Raw genomic sequence first — 21117 nt, 5'->3', positions numbered from 1 at the left:
TCAAGTAAACTTAAGATACAATTTTGTACAACTAGCTGCTCATTAAATATTTACTCTTAATTGATAATGCATAACAAGAGGTTATTTTTAGGGTAGACCTTCATAAAACTTCAAATGTTGATAGTTATAGAAACCCAAATTTATTATAGATTTGCAAGCATATTTTCCTTGTTTTATTTGTATGGGATTATTTTCACTTACATAACAGATGGGTGTATTGGCTAGAAATTCTTCATCAAGTAGTATACAAAAGTATGTGGCAATGTACAGTGCCAGGATGATAGTGGCTGGCAAAATGCTTACAACAGTATGTTTCAATTGTAGCCAGACTAATTCTTCTCTTCAGATCTCACTGTTGAACTGGGTAAGCCTAAACGAGGTACACATGGCTTTTGCCCTTTCTGTCATGGAACAAACTGAATGACAACACACAAGAGCAAGGTGATGGATAGCATGACGTGGAAGGCACCTTTGTTTGCAGACGTTGCAAATGTGGATGCTGATGGAATTTTTTGTTTTGCTTCTATTTCTTAGGCCTTGTGTTAAGACTGGTGAAGTGCCTGACATAGATTGCCATCCAGAACACAAGCAAGCTGTGCCCAGATTTCACCATGATGGCAGGTATGTGACATGTCCTACATGCCTATGAGAAAGCCTCTTTAGTGCTCTGTGGGTTTTTTAGAGTAGATGCAGCACGCTTTACAGAGTTTATTGCTGAAGTTGGGTGGAATGGCCTTTCCTGTGGTTGCTGGGTTTATCTAGTTATAGTCAGAACTTTTCTTGCTAAAACATCATAATTTGTCTTCAAAAAGATGTTATTTAATTACTTAGAAAACTAGAAGAGAATCTAGATTTTTTAAAAAAAGTAATCTCTTACAATTTAATTCAACTGATACAGGAAATAAAAAGAAGAGAAAGGTGCCTCAAACACTTGTTTTATTTGTACAGATAAAGGAGCCGGCACAAACTTGAGTAAATACAAATTTGAGCTAGCTGTAGCAACAGTTTTAACATTCTTGCACATGTTTACTAATTTTTTTTTATTGCATTATTTTTTACTTTTGCCTTTATTTTGAAATTCATGTCGTCTTATGCCTTTTCTCCTTATTATACATCAGGTTTTGATGGAATGGCAGTGAAGTGTGAGGAGGATCTCCTTTTTTTTTTTAATGCCTCATTTAACAGAAATATTTCTCATACAGCTTTATTTAAAATTTAATGTAATATAAAAATTCTGTCTTTGTGGTTCAGTTCATTTGTCTTGTAAAGAAGACATAAACAATCTTTTTCACAAACTACATTTTTCTCACTTTTTTAGTCACGTTCTCCCCCCGTTGATTTTTTCCATGAATATCCCTTTCTAAAGTTATGTGACTGAACAAGCCAAACAACTTTGATTATCATCCTAGATTTTGTGCAAAGTTGTTTTTTAGATCTTCATGTACCTTTTTGTTCTTTATTTTTATACTAGATGAAAAAGATAAAATAACATTAAGCCAGGATAAAGCATACATAAATCAATTAATTAAACGTTACTCATCTTTTATTACAAAAAGTGGTCAGTGTTTCATACTCGTAGAGCTCTGCAAAGAACAATATTAATAAAAATATTTTCCCTTTTTTTTTTTTTTTTCAGTTCCAGATTTTTCAAGTAAGGCTAGGTTTGGTGTTCAAAAAGTCATATTTCAGAATCCAGCTGCCTCAGATACCTCTGATTTGATGTAGCTTTTTACTGTCTTTGCAGTTCTAGGGAAATTAGGGCAGTGATAAGCTGTTACAGTAATGGAAAACCTCAGATGTCTGTTGTGTGGTTTTAGCCATCTGAAAATTTGGTTGATAGTTATATAGACTTACTTCCTTCTGAAGTCAAGGGGAAATGGTGACCAATGCCATCCTAAAGTAGGTGCCCTCCATAGGCAGAATGAGTTTGCCTTTGGAATGGCTGACTACAGAAAGAGGGGGAATGATTGGCTTGGAATAGATGCCTAACTACAAAGGAGACTGTATATGGCTAACTTTTTGAGTGATCTGGGTAATAAGGTGAACTCTGCTTTAATTATTTTTAGGCTCGCAGTTATGCTTTTACTTTATTGTTTTAGTAAGATGTTAGTCTCAGTGAAATTTTTTGTACATCATATAATCTGAAAGCAATAGTCTTTCCTACTTTTTCCTCTTTATTCTTATGTTTTTCCTGGTTTATACTTACTCATTTTCCCCAGCTGAAAGGATAGCAACAATACAAAATGCAGATTTACTTGAAATCTACATACGTATGCTTATAAGATAAAGTAAATGTTTGGACATGTTTCACACATCAAGAGTACATAGTTTCCTTGGTGATGTAATTCATATTAGTTGTATATTCAGCTTAGTGGTATGTATTCAGCCTTGATGTATAGACATCTCTGTTGTATTCAAAACTATATTGCAAGCCCTAACTGATTTTAAAGTTACGTTCATACTCCGGTGTTATATTTATATTGTCAATTGCTGACTATTATAAATGGTTTCTTGAAATAGTTAGATGATCATAGACTGATTCTATTGTCAAGAGAAGACAAAAAAGCCTGCTTACAAAAGTAGGATGAGTGCCATCTTGATGCATAAGTAGTATAATGGATAATAAAGCTGATAGTATGGGTTTGTATTATTTAACTGAGTAAATCAAGGAGCATTGTGGCCCCCTGAGTTCATGTTTTTTATACTGTTTGGGATTCTAGCTCAGTAAGCAGAATTTTGACAAGGGTTTAAAAGGCACCACGCATCCGTTTGCAGTCGCCTCATGTATTTCCTGAAGAGGTCCAGTAATATAAAGAATTGTGAGAGGATTAAAAGATTGTTGAAATTTCCAGCTAGCCTTCTCTTACTGTGTTTTCATTTGGATTCATGCAATCACTTGCATTAAGGTCAGCTTTTTTAAAGTACTTCCAGGAACAGATTTTTTTGAGTTACAAGAGTCTTTTGTGATGACTCTAAATGTCAATAACTCACTTTTTTAGCAATAAATAATCAACATATACAAAGATTCCCAGGCTAGCTAACTAGCTAGAACACAGAAATAGGTTAGCTTTTGTAACAACACACAAATTAATTACACATTTCAGCACTATAAACTTGAAGAGATGTAGCTAATAAATTGCAGGACTGCTTGTTGAGTCAATGAACATACCAGGAATGTTGACACCTAGGGACCAGTGAACTGATAAATGGAAGATCATCTGCTTTTTCCTCAATCTCTGGTCATTTACTCAGCATCCCACACATTACTGGTCTGCTGCTGCTTTTACTGGATTCTGCCTTTTTAGGGCAAGTGGGGTTTTTTGGTTTTTGAGGGGTTTTTTGTTTTGTTTTTTGTTTTGTTTTGCTTTACCAGATAGGAGAGCAACTGGGAAGTGCTTCTGATAGCCTTCTTCCAGGCTGTTGATGAAATCTGATTGTAAGTTACTAGGATAGCAGCTATGATGTCAATCAAGTTGCTTGTTGAGGGATTCTATCTCCTATCCACTGTAAATATCATACTGGCAGGCTCAAAGAACTTCTTTTACAGCCAGTGAGAAAATACTAAAAAATTAATAGTAGAGGGAATAAAACATTCAATTAAGTAGGAAAGCTGTATGTTTACACTAATACTCCTTCACTGTGCTTATTCAGATATCTTTTCTGTGTTTTTCTATCATCGTGTTCCCTTGCTTCCTCCCCCTCCCCCTGTCCTCCCTCTTGTATAACCTTCCCCTTCCTGAGGAGCTTTGTATTTTCTTTTTCAGCACATCCGTAATCATTCCTTGTCTCATTCCTGTCTCCTTGCTTACATTCTTTCCCTGCTCCCGAGACCTTTAAACTCATTCTCTTATCAAAATTAGCTCCCTATTTTTTCCCCCCGTTTCAGATGAACTCCAAGCTATTTGTTCTGTCTGTCAGCCTGAAATCCACAGGTTTCTGCTCACTGATGGTCTGTGGTGGTAAGAGTTTGGGACCATGGAGAAGAGTCAGGTTCTTGGGCTAGTCAAGGGAATTAGCAAAGTTCAAAAGCTGCAGCTTCTTTGTTGGAGGAGAATAAATATGAGAGGCCTCCTTACCGTTCTTTGTTTACTCAGGCAGTATGGACTTCATATTCTGACATGTTTCTGTCTCTCCTGTGAAAAAGGAATCATGGGCTGTATTCTTGAGGGGCTAGGTAAGCACATATAAAAGAATTGAGCAATTAACAAAACCACTGTATCCTGTATTGAGATATAAGTGAATACAATAAAAGAGTATTCCTAGTTAAATGACAGAGATCTGTGACTGTTCTCTCAAAACATGTGTTGTATAAACTCCTGGAGACACTTAACCGGTAAAAAAGAACAACATGTATGGTAAAATCTTTCCAGTTGTGGGTGCTGCGAAGTATATCACGAAGTGAGCCTTGTACCAGACTAACTCCTGGGAAACAAGGAATTGATTTTAAGCTAAAAATCTAAGGGACTGTTTTGTGTAATGGCAGAAGAGCCATTAAAATCTGCTGTAGCATAAATTTATTATATTAAATTTATTTAATTTATAATTAAATTATATATAATATATAAAATACGAATAAAATTAAATTTATAAATTAATATGAATGAAATGGTAGACTCAGATTAAAGTAATGTATAATATGATGCATATTCTTGTCACAAAAAATGTAGCTGCATTAAAATAATTGATGGCAAAAACAAAGGTTGTCTTCATGATTCCAGCAAGTGAATTACCTAATCTTCTCTTATAATTGTTAAAACTTCCTGAAGGCCCTGCTGAAACTTAAGCATAAATGAGGTACTGACATCTTTCTCAAAGAACACTAGGAACACCAGAGTCAGTTCCTTTACCCTTTAGTACAGTCTTTTGGATGACCAGAATTTTTAACCAAGGATTTTTATTTTGGGGTGTGAGAGTATGACATCATACATGCTATTCTGAAAACCTTGTCCCTGGTGCTTAGGAAGTTCCAGATAATTTTATTTTTTGCCACCTGTATTTGGCTTTAAACTTTGATGAAATACTGTGTGTGGTTGCCACCAGACAGGGTACACCTTTCTAAAGACTCTTCCTGTCACTGTAAAGATAATGTCTTATTGTAGCCTGTTAGTGATATTTTATGTCCAGTTTTATCTGCTCTTTAAGGTCATTCTGCATTAACCAAATGAATTCCATTAGCATCTTTGAGAATTTGGTTAAGGGCTTTTTTTCTAGTGTGATCCATTCAGTATATATTGTAACCCTCAATTACATGTTTGGAGGAAGGAAATTGCTTTTCTGGGGCTTTAGAAAGGAGGCTTCCAAGAGCTGCATTTTGATCAACCTAGGGAAGTAAGGAGAAGAAAACATTACAGGTTCATGAGGACTGAGGAGAAACGTCTGATTACCATTTTGGATAAGGTTTATCACAGGGAGAATAGACTGACTGCTTCCTGTACTTTGTTTTCATTATAACCTACTCCTTAAAAGAAGAAGTTACACCTAGACTTGTGAACTGAATGAGTCTTGTGGGTCCATTAGGATAAATTTCACAGTGAACAAAGAAAGGAGACACAGTTTTGGCATTTTCAAAAGACAAAATCAGGTTATTGGTACCTCAGAGTGAATAGTGATAATACTACTGACTCCAGTCTAGAGTCCTGAAGAACACTGCTTCATTCATAACTATGCTGTTTCATGCTCTGAGTTTTTTTCTCTTCCATAAAGCACTCCCACCATGTGAGAGAGAGGTGGACTCTGGAAAAGTGATGGGGAGGGACCATAGTGCTAATCTGCAGCAAAGATCTGTGGTTTTTTTGGGATTCCTCTGAGTGCTGTGCCCAGGTTGATGTTACCCCAGTAGAAGCTGCAGCATCTCTCCTACCCATCTTGTGGTTCACATGTGGGTTTAGTGAATGCTAAGGGTGCATAGTGTTGTAGTCATATAATATCTACGTTTAATTGCAGAGAAGAGCTGGCTGAAAGCCATTTGCAAGTGTCTTATTCCCTGTGGGGAAGATATGACACTTTTATACTTTGAAGTGGACTTTCAGTTTTCTTAGTTTGTCAGATCCACTATCTTGTTTTTCTGACTGACTTTAGTTGTTCGCAGTTGTTCTTTTTGGGAATCTGTGCTTTACAGTGTATTGTGTTTGAAGAAGGCACTTTTAACACAAAGTATTTTATAGTAAGACAGCAGCAGTGGAAGGAGGGAATTCGATAACATAGCTTTATATAAATAATATTACTCACCAATGATTTTCTCCTATTAGTCAATAAAACACAGTTTTGGAGCATGAGGCTTTTTTTGTTAGTGTTCATCTTCATTCTTATGTTCTTCAGTATCTGCATGCTTTGCCTGTCCTGGTCAGAGCTGGTTTTATAGGCTGGTTGGAAACGAAACCAAAACTACCTCTTCTGGCACTGGCTTTTAACTCTTGAAGAAGGACTGTGTATTTTGCCATGCTTTTCCTTCTTGCCTGCTTTTCCAGACAGGCTGTGACTGAATTAAACCACCACAGCTGTAGAAAAAACATTCTAATGACCAAGTTAATGTATGGTATTCCTGAATAAGTACAGAGCAGCTCCAAATCTGCCACATGCCCCAAAGAAAAAGAAGTTTAGGATGGAGCCTGCAATGTCTGCCATCCTGTCTGCCTCTCTGGTAACAATTTCCTGTCTGTGCTTGCCCAGTTGCTGTCTACCACCAGCTGTCATATCTGAGAGTCAGTCTCTCACATTTGTACGTTTGGTTTTATGCTCATCTCAGCCACCAGAGAGCCAGAATGGGAAATCAGAACGCTTGGAGCTTGTTCACATTCATTGAAGCTTCTTGTCTGTCTCTGGAATTACAGCATTAGAAAGCCAAATCTCTGTTTTGGTGGCTCATTTCCCATCTTCGATGTAAGAGCTGTGGAAACTCGGATCAGAAGGCTACTACTGATTATTTTTTTTTTCCCCCCCTTCATCCCATCCTGCCCTGCTGCCCCCCATGTGGGATAATCCAGACTGGCAGAATTACACTTGTTTTCATATTTAGCTGTAATTAGATGAACATTTTGTTTAGTCAAAACACAAGAACAATCAATTGCTCTCTCAGAAATGTCTCAGAAACACTGAAAGTGGGACTCAGGTGCGTACACATAAGCACCTGATGACCTATTTTTATAGTTTTGGGTATGTGAGACATCTGCAGGGGACTGGCAAATATGAAACAGACTTACAGGAGGTCTGGTAGGGCATACAGAGCTTTTAAAGATGGCAATAGGCACTCATATTTCAGCACCTGAATCACGCTTCTCTTGTCACTTTGTCAGGGTCACATTCTGCTTTCTGACACTTCTAAAAGTTAACCCACAAATCTTTTGAAACATTTGTAGCGCTGCCAGCAAGGCCTCTTTTAGCCCAGAGCCTGCTTGAGTTCTCTGTAGCAGTTACACCCCCAACCTTGCACACAGCCTAGCACAGACCCTGTGCAGGTTTGGTAGCCAGATGTTCTGGTCAAGCCTTCAGTGCACTTGCCACTCTTTTTACATAACACTGTTTTGTCTCTTGCTGTTATCTGTGACCACTCTTTATAAATTGGATGGCAACTCTAGCAGGAGCTGAACCTAACCTGGGGCTCTCAGCCTTCTCCGCTGATCTGGCAGGTCTTGTTTAATAAGGTAGATGGCAACTGGCACAGGGCAGATTGGCATCTGTGTCTCAGGGTTGGCCTGCAGGTGAGTCCTCCCTCCTGTTGATATTACAAGACTGCCAGTGGAGCGGTTGGGCCTTCATCATTCCCCCAGAGCAGCACCTAGGGGCTGGCTGCCATTTTCCTTTGAGGAAGTGTAGAGGAAAACTTAATGTCAGCCAGAACTTTGTAGTAGATCTTCCTGTATCTTTCTTTTATAATGTGCTCATTATATATAAAGTCAGAGCGGCTTACAAACTGTATCCTGTGTCTAGTAGTATTCGGAGACAAACTACAACAGTAAGTTTTTTTTGCTATAAAAACACAAAACAAGGTTTCCTGGTTGAGGTTGGATAACAGTAAGAGGTTTGAAAACAAATTTCCACTTTGCTTAGTGTGTCACTGAAGGACAGATCTTTTGTTTCAGTCTTGTTCTTCATCCAGCAACTTTCAATGGCTTTTTGGGTTGCAGTGATTTTGACACTGACTATGCTGTGTCCTCAGAGAAAACTCAGACTTTCTTTCACATCTGAAGCCTGGCTATTTTCCTGCTTCTTTTTGTGCTGTAGGCTATCTGCATGCTGCATTCCTTACACTCCCTCTGTTTCACCTGCACTCTGGAACCTTTCAGCAGTTGAACAGTTTGTGTAACTCTCAGAAAAGGAAAGATTCTACACCTTCCACCTTTCTCCAGAGGTATCCGTCTGACCCAAACTCCAGTACCTGGTACAAAGCAGGCATTTTTATCTCTGCCAGCTGCACCACTCCAGCAAACTGTAATATTCAGTAATGAGCAGTACATTTTGAACAAATGAAGCAGATACCTCTATCATAATCAGCTGATTTTAAGTTTTTTTGTTTTTGTTTTTTTTTTATTAAGTAGGTAACTCCTGTCATCAAATGCATTGCATTTTAACTCCTACTGGAAATCAAAAGCTTACTGTGTGTAAGATGTCTTAGCTGTTCTCCAAAAATCCATAAGCAACAAGATTTTCCTCCATATACTGCTCCTAAAAAGCAGTGTTCCAAGGCCTCTGTGGTTGTTTGATACCTGCCCAGGACTCTTGATGAACACTGTGTCTTGGGCCATCTTGAAGTAAGTAAAGGTGGCTGCACATAGAAACTTAATGACAGGAGAGCAAATACTAACAGTCAAAAAAGTCCCCGTCCTTTCCTCTGCACTGTGGGGGCTGTAGTAGAAGTGCTTCACCAGAATATTGTTAACAAAGCTGGGCACTGACAGTCTGATCACTGTTCTCCCGCTTTCTAGAAACCAGCCTGAATATATACTTTAGATTCTGTGTGAGGGAAAAGTGCCGTATGACAGACATACATGGCCTTTTCAGTACTAGAGAAGATAAGGGGAGCTGGAAAAATCATTTAACACCAGACTTTGCTGTTGTTATATCTGCTGCACAATTCGTGGTGTTGTAAATCATGAAGCAAAAAAAAAAAAGTTGACAACTCTATGAGAGATTGCATAGACTTAGTCTGGCCTTTGTTTTATTCTTTAGAGACGATTATCTGCCACATTATGCTTGCTAATGTTAAAGATAATTTTAATTTTTTTTTTATTTTTGGCAGTGTTAGCACTGTCGGTTCAAAAACTAATCTACCAGTAAATCAAGATGCTCTACATGTGATGCTCTGCTGTCTTAAAGAAAGCCAGGAAGACTTCTCTCTGTACATCACTTAAGTTCATTTTACAGAGTACATTGCTGATGTTACTGGAGTGGCTCCAGTAAAAGGGAGTAGCAACGTCTTTGTACAGACTGACACTGGTCAGGACTGTTGCCTGTTCAGAAAACAGAGGTGGCCAACCGTGCTGAGCTCTCCTGATTTGTAAGTGATGGGAGAAGGGATGTGCCAAGCAGATAACTAGCATAGCTGGATTTTGTACCTGCTAGAAACAAAGTATTGGCAGATAAACGCATGTAAAGCTGGCTCATGCAGCACATGAAGCTGCTTTTTTCTTTCTGAGCTCAGTTATAGGCGGTATGCAAACAGATTTATGTCACGTGGCAGTACTGGATTCAGTGTTCAGCCAGCAGTTTTGAGGCAAGCAGGCCAATGTCATTGTTTCCCTACGAAAAAGGATATTGTCTGATGTGTGTACATGTACATATGAGAGAGACTGTATATGCAGTAACTACATACTTTGATAAGCCCTCTTCTAAGGGAGAATGAGGCATGCTCAAGTTCCATTAGCTGCATTTATTGTATTTCTTAGCCTAGTATCTTGAGGGATTTCTCTGTTAGGCATGATATTTTCCTCTGGTAGCATAAGTGGCCCAATAAATAAGAGGACTGGATATCTTGCATGTACTATGATGTTTTTGAAGATGTGCATAGGTTATGGGTTGCTGAGATATGGCTTGAAGGGTATAATGATATGGGTTGTGTCTGATGAGAACTGTAGGAGTGGACATAGATAACTCTAGGTAAAGGTGTTCCTGGCTTTGAGGTCACCTGGAAGGCCCCAGCAATCAGGCTAATCCTGTAACATCTCCTAAAGCTCAGTCCAGGAATTGTCGCTGATGGCACTGCAGGGGATAGCTATTAATCTATTTGTAAGGGTGAACTAGTATGTAAGTTGCAGAGGGAAGAGCTGGATAAATTAGGAGCGGTTGGTTCAGTGTCAGCAGGAATCAAAAACTAAGTATATCTCTACAATGTTGTATTTGCTTATCCAGAGGTGCACATGAAAAATAGTGTTATACTATGACAATAGAAACTTGCAATAACTTTTCTCTGTGATGGTATTGTTTTCTTGTTCTTACCAGCGTTACTTTAATTGATTAGATTAGGATTGTGAATTTCAAAAGAAGATATGTGCCTTTTTTAAGCTGGCTGTTGAAATGGACCAGCAACTGGTCAATCTAAATGTCAACTAAAGTTAAAAATATTTATTCATTATTAGTAGTTAAATACTTGCATTTGGTACTAAATTCAGTATTAGGTTTTATTTGATATTAAAACCCATCATTGCATTTTCTTGTGTATTTCAGTGACTGATCTATCATTTGTGAAATATAGTGTGGCTCTGCATACATACTTGAATAGAGATAAGATGCTTAAGTATAGTGGCAGCAGCCAGAGATCTGACCTGTGAGGTTATCTTACAGAAGAGACAATGGTGAAAGCTCTGGCAAGTATGTGGCACCAAGGAGAACTGCAAACTGAAGCCAGTTTATTTCCTGTCACATTGCCTGATAGAGCAGAATTATAGTTAGTTAATATTTCTGTCACAAAAGAGACACAATAGTCACTTAGTCGAAGGATACTAGTTTGTTACATTGAACAATTAAATTTTATTGAAGCTATGAAGCACACCAAGGTGGGAAACATTCGCTATTTCTGGTTTTGAAGTGACAAAAATACAGATCTGATACAACTTATGAGCTGTGCTATAAAAACAGAAGAATAAATATCGGCCTTCTTAATGTTTCATTTTGATTTGGGAAGTTTGAAATATTAATGTTTCTAGGTTATTTAAGGTACCTTTTTGTGAATTCCTACCCATGTTGCCAAAACCCTTTGTGCAGTGTTTGTATTGGGAGCTGTTTTGCAAATATTTCTAACCCATTTAATGCTAACTAGTACCGAAGTTGTTAATACTTTCCTGACTGTATAAACATACTATTTGTTGTGTGTAACCTGATACAGTTAACAATTCTTTTTTTTTTTTTTTTACTTCAGAGAAAGACACAATATACAAAGATTAAATAACTAACTGTTAAAGCTGAGAGTGAAATAAATGGGGAGATTTACTTCGCCTAGAATGGAGTGGTACGAACTAGAATTTCAGAATGAAAGGAGAAGCTGTAATGTGACAGAAGTAGTATGTGGTTAATACATCTAAGGCCATGCAACTAAACTAACTAAATTAGGGTATTTAATATCCTGTCTTGGCATAATTCCAATGCCTGAAATGTATTTTGGTGCAAATTGTTCATGTATATTCATTTTAAGTCTATTCGCCACTGCTGTGGAATATTTCTTTCCTTCCATTTAACTAGAGTTGCATGTAAACACTAAACAAAAAACTCAAAAAGACAGCTGTAATGATATTCCTGGTGATTTAATAGACAGTACAGCTATCAAATGCTGATGCCCAAGGCTAGAATTTGCAACTAAATCTGCTAATTAGGTTAAGAGCTAAAGTACCAGTAGGTGTCTATCTGCATCTTTAGGCACCTAAGTACCTTTAAAATATAGCTCCTTAGTTTCTCTTTCATTTGTAGGCTGGCAACTATAATACTGCCTCGCTTTGCAATTATACTATGAATACAAAGACCATGAGGTGCCTAAATGCCACTATAAAAAGGGGCCAGCAAAGAGAGGATCCTTCTGAAGTGTCTATCTCTTTTATTCTCGGTTAAGCCAGCCTGTCTTGCTGAAGTTACGGTGTTTGTACTAACAACTCCATTACTGGTAAAGGACCTATTTATCTTTTTTAAATCATAATCCATATAGCTAGAAGAAGTGTTGAGATTTAGAGAAGGCTTATGGAGGGAACACATGGTATTTTGCATTGCATGTTCTCAAATGGTCAATATTTCTTAATGTCTTACAAGCCACCATTTTCACATGAGTTGAGGTGGAAAAACTGTGAAACTAATAATTCCTATTAAACCAGCTGTTGATAGAAGTGGTTTTGTACTGAGCTGGTTGTCTAACCATGATTTTGTATGGACATTCATTGAGATTTCATTGTGCTCTTACCAGTTCCATGATAACCAACTATTGCTAGCCGTGTAGTTTTCCTACATGTCACATTACTTTTTCACTGTCAAGAGATACAGGTTACGTATGTTCAATGACTGTTTGCATGGGGGAAGCTGTAAGAATATCTGCTTTACATTTGACTGTCCTTCTGGAATGGCAGGATCCTTTCCACAGCAACTCATGAGCCTGTATGAGAGAAATACGGTTTAAAAATAAACTAAATGGATAACTTCATGTAAGTGCAGTAATAAGCAAAAAATGAGAAGAATATAAAAGATGTCCTGAAGGATTTATAAATGTTTCCCTATCTGTGGCTCATATGGGAGGATTGTCTTTATAAAAGAAATACCCTTAGACTGCAGGCTTTTGTAATAACTGTATGAAATTAATGGTTTATTTTAAGGAGAAATTAAACCAAATTCTTGTTAAGGTGTTACAGATATAGAATGATAAATCAAGAAATACTGGTTTGAAGGTAATATTTACCTCACATTAACTCCAGCTTAATTAATCTGTATCTAGAACGGAATGTGGACAGTTGTTTTCACTGCAGGAAATAGATGATTATTTTTTTCCCCCCTCTCCAGTCATGGGGCCTTTTCTGAAAGAAATAAGTTATTTTGATGATGCTACATTATTTCATACATCTAATCAAACCATCTGAAGGTGGTTACTGGCTATTTTATAGACAGAAGGGGCCAGTACAAATTCGGGTAGCATTACTGAAGAGCTAGTAATTATTTTAATTACAGCAACTACATTATAAATTATAACAAGGAGTTAGTACATGTTCTGTTCCAGATTTACATGCCCACATCTGCATTGTAGAACATACTTCTGCGCCTGAATAGTTTGGTTATTAATGGGGATAAAAATATATTCAAGGTTTTTAAAAACTGATTTTAAACTTTGAAGTAGGAGTTAATTTTTTAAAAAGTTTGCCAGCAGCAGCTCTGTAGTTGAAAGAAATACAAAGGTTTTCAGTTTTGTGAAGTCCAAATGAAACTCTTAAATATAAAAAGAATACTATGTTAAAAAGTCACTAAGATGACTGTTGTCTTCTAATATGCCCAGATAGAAAACTATTTCCCAAAGGTTTACAGATTTCAAAACTATTTGTGTTTGACATCTTCAGTGCACAGGATGAACATGAAAAGTAGGATGAATTCCTGCATGACAGGCTCTACCTTTGAAATATGAGACAACAAATCATTTGATTAAACCAATTAGTTGGTACAGCCTGGGAAATAAATTAAAAAATGCATGTAAGAAACCTCAATCTAGGAATTATCCAAATAGGTTCCTAACTGGAGAGCTTTGATAGAGGGGGAGGTAGACTAAGTAGAACTTGAAGGGAAATGATGAGATTATTCCCAGACACTGGAACAGAAGGCAGCAATAGGGAGTTGGGGCTGAGGTGACGTTAAGAAAAGTAACCATTTCTTTTCATAAGGATCTTGAAGAAATACTCTCCTGTGTTCCGTACATAATTTGATTAATCTGGTATGTGATACTGTATTACAGTAGTTAATTTTTAAGAAAGGTTGCCTAGAAAAAGAAAACAAATACTCATTTCGCAAACATAAGAATTAATTGGAACTGCAGAGAAGCTTCTAAGTGAAGATACATAGGAAAGAAAGAAATTAGTTATATGAGGGAGGACATAAATAAGAACAGATGTAATAAAAAATAGTGAAATGTATTAGTGGTGTACAGAAGGTGGATTGGAAGGTTTTTTTCCCCTGTCTTCAGTATAAGAATTTAGTAACATTCATAACGCAATAAAATATTACAAATAAAGTACTGCATTTTTTTCCTTTTCAACTTAGCCTGCAGTTAAACCGAACATATTTTTGACTTTGGGTGTGCAGAGAATATTGTTGAAATATAGAATGAAATTATGAAAATGTTGGTGACTGGTGGTTCACTGTTGTGCAATGCCATACCTCCGTTTTCTTCAGCTGGGGATACGTCTCAGTGCTTAAACATGTAGTTACTTAAGAAAACAAAGGAAACTGTAAGGGATGCATGCAGTATAGAAGCTCCCTACTGCGGGTCTAAATCAGATTTAAAATCTCAAAGAAAAAAATCTACCAGTGGTAATAATTGTACCCTGTTTGGATACGGACATGGGGTGGTCGGTGCTGGGGATGGCAGTGGAGGAGTAAGGCAGCGCTACCCTTAGGTACCACAGTGCCGAGGCCTGTGACAGTTCCCTGGTTAGGCCTGGGAAGTGTCAGGCTGCGGCCAGGTCGGGGGGTGATCTGGCTGTGTAACATGCCTGCACCAGCCTGCCATGCCCCGTGGGATAATGGAGAGCAGCGGCTCACATCTGCTGCTCTGTTTGCAGCCCATACCTTGCAGAAATAGCAGCTGCAGCTGAACGGAAGCCAGTTCCTACAGGGCAGGGTGAGCCTTTTGAATACATTTGTCTAATCATGCAGTCCATTTACTCGGGCTGTGAGCTTCTTCCCAGGACTGGATTCTGAGAGAATTTTTGCCCTTTTGTTTTCACGTTCAGTGTTTCACAGCCAGTTCAGCCTTGGCTACTTCAAGGCCTCTAAAAAAAATCACTTGAGTCTAACAATGGCCCTGGCAGAAACCTTTCCCAGTCCACTTTTCCCCCTTCTGGCTCATGCACTGTGAGGCTGAGAGCTGACCTATTACACCCCAGCTCTAGGGCTGTGTTTAAGTTGGTTTTTTTGTTCTCACTAAACAGAGGGAAACAGGGTTCAAAGTGAAAATTTTAAGGAAGATACGTCAGAATCAAGATCAGAGTCAGCCCTTGTGTAAACATAAATTTCAGTAAGTGCCTCTCCTACGTTGATCCCTTCTCCTCTTTGCTATGATGTTAGGCATATTTGCTGTAATCTTTCTCTTTCTCCCCAGCGAGGATTTTCCCATACATATACGTGTGTGTGTACATAAATAAAATTAGGATTGATATCTTAAATATTGAGTGACAGTATATATCCACCCAGTTCAAGATGTAACTACTTACAGGAGTGATTAAAGATTGGTGTTTCTAAAGATTAGTACCTGACTGTAACGAAATTGTTTTGGGAGATTTATAGGGTGATGTCTGGCGGGTGACGGATCAGTGCAGGGTTGATAAACTATTTTGAAATATGTGCTTGTCTCTGTGTGTGTAAGGAGAATAAAGGAATTTCCTTTGCAGGTAAGAAGAAAAAGAAAAAAAAAGAAAGATTGTACCTTCTAGAGAGTTCAGAGTAAGGGGAATTTTAAATCTGTCAGCAGTGGCTGTGTTTGGAGATTTAACAAGCAATCCATGAAATAATGTGCATTAAGCTAGAGAGCAGTGGTGTCTGGTAAAGAACATCTAGCTTGAACCTTTAGAGCTTCCTCTGCCCTGCTTTTCTTTTCAGAGTGCTTCTTAACATTATACTAAAACTTGAATATTGTTTAAGAAATATTTTTCTGTTCTGTGTTTGCAGAGTGTAGCATCATAGAAAGTAAGATTGAAAGAGACCCCTAGATGTTCTGTTGGTCACTCCTTTGCCCGGAGAGAGGATAAATGGTGCTTCATTCCCAACAGATGCCAGTCTAACGTGTTTATAAAAACTTCTCATGAGTGAGATCCCACAATTTCCCTGGAAAATCTATGGCAATGCTTCACTCTGTTAATCCTTTTTTTTTTTTCTTTCTCCTCCTTGGAGTAGCCTAACCCTCCCTTCATCATTCATTTTATGTGATGATCTGGAAGGCAGTGCTATTAGAAAACTGTATGAGCAACTTGGCTGCTAGATAATTGTTCAGTGCTTTGGCAGTCTCATCCTGCTATGGGAAATTCTTGCCAGTTCTTTGTGATTTTCATGTCTGTCTCATGATACTTGGTGTTTTTCCTGAAGCTACAGTTAACTGAGTCACAGATACTTTTATTTCAGAAGGAAGAAAGTGAAAGTGCCTCCCCCCACGCACACCCCCTGCCCTGATGAAAATGCTTGCAAACGCTTTAAAAAAAATAAAACAAAGGAACTGGCAACAAATGTTTTCAAGTTTTCTTTATAAAATTTTAAGCTTTTTAAATGCTTGGGCTGCTCATTATTAGGGGTTTTGATTCCATGCTTATATGAAGGTCTGCTAACTTGCCTGGGTTCTATGCAAGCACAGAAATCAGCACAGAGAAGTGAATCCTAAACTTGATGAATTTACAGCTGCAAAAATACCTTTCTGCTGCTTGCAGAATCAGCGTACTACACTGTCCTGTAGAGCCTAAGATTAACGGTTAATAAACTGGATTTTATGAAACCATGTGAAATGGTGTTTGCAATCATAACGGTATCAAATTATGATAAGGAGTGGAACTGAAGGTTGAAGTGGTTCAGAAAGTTTGGTAAACAGGGAACTGTACCACAAAAAGGAAAATACTGAGATACAATGTTCAGATGCAGCAGATCATTAAAATCATCCAAACTAGTTTTTAGGAGCAAAATGAGAGGCATTTTGCTGCTTTGTCACATTAACATACTTACTTTGAAATATGAATGACACTTCATTCTCAGATGTTTTTCACATAAATGTTACTTCTTACAACAAAATTACCTCATATACATGTAAGAAATAGTAAGTTATAAGGACTGTGACTTGGAGTAATGTTCAGGATTTTCTGCACTAAAGTGGAGCTGCTTGTTTCAGAAGAATTTTTCAAAGGTCTTCAGAAAATAATATTAAAGAAGGGTTGAGGGGAGAGAAATGCCAAACTGTCCCTCAGTTTGTGTATTATTAACACATGCCAGATGTCCCTTTATTGGATAGTTTATGAGTTGTGAATGAATGGTTTTTAGTACAAAATTGGAACCTTTCTAGTGAACTATTAAATGCTCTATGTATTTTGGGTGTGTATCGCTAGTAGATTGTTACGATGCTCAAAATAGGTTTGGGTTTGGTTTTCTTTTTCCCTCCCCCTGCCCCAAATCAACATACATCTGGTGTTTGTTGGCTTTCTGCAAGTGATGGCTAGACTTGGTGGCTTTGACCCTGTTTCACTGTGATTAAGCTTGTTAAGATTTTATGTTTTGAGTATCTGTTTTACAACATTTTCATTACTGTGTATTTTATTAAGGTTCAAGTGGTTTGTATTTTTATGGTTGCATCTGGTCTGTATAAACCCTGCTCCAGTTTAAAAAGCTACTTGTCTCAGTACTGGACATCAGAGAATTTTGAAGTGTAGCAGGATGTGTGTGTGTCAATCATATGTTGTTATCCAGAAAAATTTCTGCTAGACTAATTCATAATAATCTTCCTACCTAAAGCACAGAAAAGGGTGTGCGCCCATGTTCATCATGGCTTTGTGTTTGTTCATGCTTGCATGTGTATGTTTCATATTTCCAGATTTAAATATTTCGTGATGTTCTTGAAAACAAGGATAGTTGTTCTTGAAAGGTGGTTCAGAATGCCAACAGGGTAAATTATATAGTCTAAATAGGCTATCGGAAGTTATTTATTTATTTATTTATTTTAGTAAGTGTTTGAGAAGAAATCCTATCTATATCAAAGTCAAGGACTCGTATTGAGTTTAGTTTCCCACGAAGATGATAAAATGTTTTTCTGTCAGTAATCATATAAGTTACTTATTTGCTTTGGTGTTCAACTGTCTGCATCTCTTACATACACTGTTTGATTTGATTTCTGTTTAAATGGGGAGGGGGGAGAGAAAAAAGAATACTCTCTTATTTTAGTCCCACGGTATATTATACTTCTAAAAAGAAAACTTGGAGAACTACTGAAATACTTCTGATGTACCAGAATGACAGTTTGCAGAAGTGCACAAACACTGAATGAGATGAAACATTCACTGTTCTTTCTTTAAATATGGCAGCATATTTGAAGATGCAATCAAGACTTTGCTCTGAGTTTTAATGTAGACTCCTCATTAACTGCTGTATCCAAACCTTGCATCCTTTGGTTGGCTACCCTGGCTTCTGTGCATCACAAATGCCCCTTCTGCATCAGCTTTTCAAAGAGCAGATTGTTCAAGCCATGTTGCTGTTAAAGTACTCTTGAAAATTATAACTCTTGCTGTTAGTGTACCTCGCACTCACGATGCTTAGTTTATAATTTCGTTGGCTTTTCCTTTTGCTCCTCCAGCACCAACTGCCTGTCCATACCATTTGTCCTTTTCACTTTCTCCTACAAGACAAATTTTGTTAGTAACTTGAGGGTATTCTAACATGCCCTACATATATAAACACATACATGTGAACATATATATTTTTGTGCACACAGATGAGTGCTCAGAGTTTTCACAGACTGTAGGATGGGTGTAAAACATATTCATTGCTGCTGACAAGGAATTTGGACTGATAGGACTCTGATGGTTTTTCATTTCCACTTTATCTGGTTCTTCAGGTCACCCTGTGCACTCAAGGTTTGGAGGTGGTCTGCATCAGCAGTCTCTTGTCAGGCTCACAGCTCAAAAAGATCTGTGTCTTTCAAAGGCCCTTTTCTGAAAAGACTCCTAACTTTTCAGTGGAATAGTGTTTCCAGTCTTGAGGCAGCAGAAACACTTCCATGCAGTCACGCTGGTGTAGTTCGGCATGTATGAGGGAATGGAAAGAACTGATGTTACAGCTGAGTTGAAAGAAGTCACAGAATGTGTGTTTTGGTTTGGATATTGAGCTGTACAGATCCTCCATTTGTGTTAAGTTCTACCTGCTTTTGGATTGCTTCAGTTGTTTTGTGTGAGAGGGTAAAACATCAGTAACAAAAGCTTTTGTGGATTTTAGCTGGGCAAAATTATAGCTTAATTATCTGATGCCTCACTGTGGTCCATGGAGTATGAGAACTCAGTTTCTCATGTGCTTAGCCAAATTAGTGAGACTAAGAAAGGGCTAGTTCAATGCCTTGAAATTAAAAGATTTTTTTAACAGTATCAAGCAGTATAAAGCATGGCAGTTCATTTATGTGCACCTGTAGTTTGAAAAGAACAAGTTTATGTCTGAGGAGTTTAGATCTTGTTGCTACAGGACAGACCAGACAATGCAAGAGCGAAACAAAGGCTAAACAAACACATGCAGGCTTCTGGAAGAACTGTCAGCATAATCCTTGGGACAGATCTGCATATGTTGAACTTTAGCTAGTGGGTATTGAAAAGAATTTCTTGCTTCTATAGAATAATTAAGTATGTACATCTGCAGACAAGGGGACAAAGCAAAGGTTCCTACATAAAGCTTGAAGGTATTTTTTATGATTTGTTTTGTTTTGTGGTTTTCCCTGGAACTTATGGAAAACCAATTGTGTCCTCCCCTATCACTAGTAAGCTACATACAGCTGTAATCCAGGGGCTAGCCAGCATAACTTTTCAGTTTAAGATCACTGAACTTTTTCTTCTTAGAAGGTGCTTCTGTCAGTTTTAGAATACAAATACTATTTCAGAGGGTTTGTCTACATAAAACCATTTTCTGTTTTTCGCGTTGCTTATGCCTTACCTATTGCATTGTGTCATGTTTTACAATTTAGAGGATTGTCATGAAATACTTTATTATTACTTTCCTAAAGTACGATGTTAATGAAAAACTAGTTAGCATAAAAATATTGCACATTGCACTTTTTTTTGCAATTATGTTGCATTTTATTTATTTTCCTCTTAGGTCACGGGGATAACATTTTACTGCTCTTGTGAATTTTATCAGAAAATGCACAAAAACCTCAAAGGGGAAGTGGCTGCATATAAACGTCAAGATTTGTACTTTGACAGGAACAAGTAAGAGATTCAGCAAGTTTTACTAGTGCTCGAAAATGTTTTTACAATCTCTCTGGAAAAAAAGCCTTTATTTTTAAGAAAGATATAACTATCAAATGCTGTATTGTTATGGACAGCATTTTAGAGGCACTTCCAACATGACTTTCCAAGGCAAGAAAAGTCATGTTGGTCTCTAAAATACAGGCCGTTGATGCTGAAAATTTTTGACTTGAAAGTGTAATGGTACCTGATTGGTTGGCCAAGAAACATGGAAAATAAGGTTCATATTGTAACGGTGGTAAGTGATACAACAGACTACCAAATGTAGAATAAATTTGCTGCCAGCAGATGGCAGCAGAATGGAAAATAAAAAAGGCACATAAATAAGAGATAGTGGACAAAAGAACTCAAGATTTCTAACAGCTGAGTTTCACTAGCTGATTTTGACTGTGCGAGGTAAGTTAAAGTTTAATTGGAAAGGGGAAATGTCCAAGGCATGCTGGCTCTCGATATATAACCTTGGACTGCAAAAAATCGTACTGTGTTTCTGTAAACACTCATTTCTGGTGGAAGTTTTAAGAAAACGTTCTTTCTGATTATATTTGCACTAGTGTTTGTTCTCTGAAACTTCTAACATTTCACTAGTCATATAATATGACAATTATTAATTTTGATTTCCTGTTGAAAAAACTCATTATAGCGAAGTGCAGAAGTATTAATTTTAATTGGGTCTGTCAACTTATGTCCAGTTCAGAAAAGAAATAAAGCCTTTAAGCTGGTACTGTCTGCATGTCTTAGGTAACATTTGATCACCCAGTGTGAGAAATTGCAAATAATTTATATGCTGTGCATACATTTGCTATTTCTTTTTCTTTGGTGATGTGTAGAGGTGTGTGTGTTTGTTCCCAGGAGTGGAACAAGGAGGAGTGAATGAGGTTTAATTTTCATCTTTATCTGAAAATCTGCTTTAGTACCATCTGCACTTTATGGAGAATATGCAGCACTGTCATTTTTCTGCATGCTTTATGGTGTTCTC

General features: G+C 37.5%; 1 long non-coding RNA gene across 1 annotated transcript in view; it reads left to right on the top strand.

Moving 5' to 3' along the window:
- Positions 1-532: 532 nt before the first annotated feature.
- Positions 533-21117, top strand: part of LOC129736245 (uncharacterized) — a 116497-nt gene continuing 95912 nt past the window's right edge. Inside the window, exon 1 of the long non-coding RNA XR_008732563.1 lies at positions 533-621. This is a non-coding gene — a long non-coding RNA (uncharacterized LOC129736245). The remainder of the gene's footprint in view (positions 622-21117) is intronic.

The sequence above is a fragment of the Falco cherrug genome, chromosome 5 (assembly GCF_023634085.1).
Source record: "Falco cherrug isolate bFalChe1 chromosome 5, bFalChe1.pri, whole genome shotgun sequence".
Taxonomy (NCBI): domain Eukaryota; kingdom Metazoa; phylum Chordata; class Aves; order Falconiformes; family Falconidae; genus Falco; species Falco cherrug.
The sequence above is the reverse complement of the archived record's forward strand: the minus strand, read 5'-3'. Positions and strand labels throughout refer to the sequence as shown.